Raw genomic sequence first — 2,281 nt, 5'->3', positions numbered from 1 at the left:
AAAAAAAAAAAAAAAAAAAAAAAAAAAAAAAAAAAACAAAAAAACAAATACCGATAGACTGGGATAGTTGTACTAACTGCATTTGCATTATGCTATAGCTATAAGCCTATGGGGGCCAGGGAGTGGATTGTGGTGGTTTGAATAAGTATGGCCCCCATAGACTCATATATTTGAATGCTCAGTCACAGAAGCAGAAGAGTGGCCAAAGCAGTGTTCAGATACAAGCCCTGTGAAAAGTAGAGTGTAATACCAGCCTGGAAAGGGAGCTGAGATGCCATGGTGTGCACCTGTAATCCCAGCTTCCTGGGAAGCTGAGACAGCAGTTCAGGGCAGTCTGGTCCCATGGACTGCGATTGCACACATACACGTAGGCGTCCATTGTTAAAGGGAGTTGTGTGTGTATAGTGCGACAGCAGAGCTCCCGCCTGTCACTCACAGACAGCACTGGGAAAGGCTCTGGAAATGTTCTCTGTAGTAATCAGAACTAATTCTCTCATGGAGAATTCTCCAAGTTAGAAGGATTACAGAATACTCTAAAAGCACAAGAAACTGACAAGATGGTGGTCAGACGTGGGGCCGCTGGTCCACAGAGACCAGCTGGAAGGCTAGCTGTCTGCTGAAAGTCTTTCCCGCAGAGAGCTAAGAGGCCAGGGGTGCGTGTCCAGGACCCCCCAGTGCAAAGGGGTGCTAATGCATCCTCAGCTTTGTTGCGTCCTGAAGGACTAGATCCCTGAAATGAACCATATCTTAGATTTGGTTTTCCTAAAAGCAGACATTGAGAAAAGGATTTGGATATAAATAGTTGGTTTGGAAAATGTCATTTGTACAGTTAGAGCAGCAAAAGAGCCCAGAAAGAGAAAACTGGTCAACTCTGGACTGTAGAGACCTAACATTCCAGTTGGGGGAGTCAGTCACCTGGCGAAGGAACCACCCCCGAGGGGTGGGTTTACCTTATGAGATACTAAAGACACAGGCTGAGTAATTAGCCCTTTAATCACAATTGTGCTTCTTCCCCAGTCCCCACCCCCTAGCACAGTCCCCACAAGCCACCGTGAGGTTTGTTGAGTCTCGGATGCTGGCTGGAACCTAAGTATGCTTTTCCTGATTCTTTGGGCTTCCATCCTCTTTCTCTAACCTTCCCTCCCTGTCTTGTGGTGTTTTGGTAGTGATGTGGCCGCTGCTCCACCGTGTCGGGTTTCCATGGTGCTAACTCACACAGCATGGGTCATTTTTCCCTCCTCCCTCTCCAGGCAGCTGCCAAGGCTGATGTGTTGCCTGGACCAGTGTTTTTATTTTGTTTTATTTTATTTTGTTACTTATTTGTTTTTTTGAGACAGAGTCTCTCTGTATAATAACCCTGGCTGTCCTGGAACTCTGTATATCAGGCTAACCTCAAACCCTCAGAGATCCCCCTACCTCTGCCTCCCAAGAGCTAAGTTTAAAGGTGTGCGCTACCACTGCCCGGCTAGGTTTATGTTTTATTTTTTAAAACAGGGTCTCAGTGGTGGCACAAGCCTTTCATCCCAGCTCTTGGGAGGCAGAGGCAAACAGATATCTGAGTTCAAGACCAGCCTGGTCTACAGAGTGAGTTTCAGGACAGCCAGGGCTACACAGAGAAACTGTCTCTAAAACCAAAAAAGAAAGAAGGAAGGAAAAACCATGTCAATGTGAATATTACATAAATTCTTCTGGTAAGTGAATAGAGAAGGAAAAAAATTAAACACCACCCAATTAACTTCATGAGAGTAGCGCATGACCTTGTTACAAAAATCTGGCAGTCATTAGAAGAAAAAAATTGCATAAACATGCATGCAAAAATCAAAAAATATGAACAAAAGAATTTCACCAATAAATAGCAAGGATCGCAGCCCACAAATACAGGATTGGATGATTTGCACTATGAAAACTTCACCAATATGACTTAAACATTCAAGAAGGAGAGAAACCATTCAGGGTAAGAAGCAAATGCCAGCCGTACAATCCCAGCACCATTCACCAAAAGGATTCTAGCAAACTGAACAAAAGGGAGCTGCCTTATGTGCTCAAGGGTATTTATGAAAACTGTTTAAGAGACGGGGTGGTGGTGACGCTGGCCACTAGTTCCAGTATCAGAGCTATGCCAGGAGTGTCTCTTGAGCCCAGGAGTTTGAGAGGGGCTTGAACAAGAGACTGCTTGTGCACTCCCTGTGTAATGTACAGAAACCAGCTTTATGTCTTGTTCCTCTGGTGGTGTGTGTTCCCTGTGTCGGTGTACAGCAGCCAGCGAGTGTGTTCCCTGTGT

The sequence above is a fragment of the Microtus ochrogaster genome, unplaced genomic scaffold (assembly GCF_000317375.1).
Source record: "Microtus ochrogaster isolate Prairie Vole_2 unplaced genomic scaffold, MicOch1.0 UNK29, whole genome shotgun sequence".
In the NCBI taxonomy this organism is placed as follows: Eukaryota; Metazoa; Chordata; class Mammalia; order Rodentia; family Cricetidae; genus Microtus; species Microtus ochrogaster.
Note: the sequence above shows the minus strand (reverse complement) of the source record.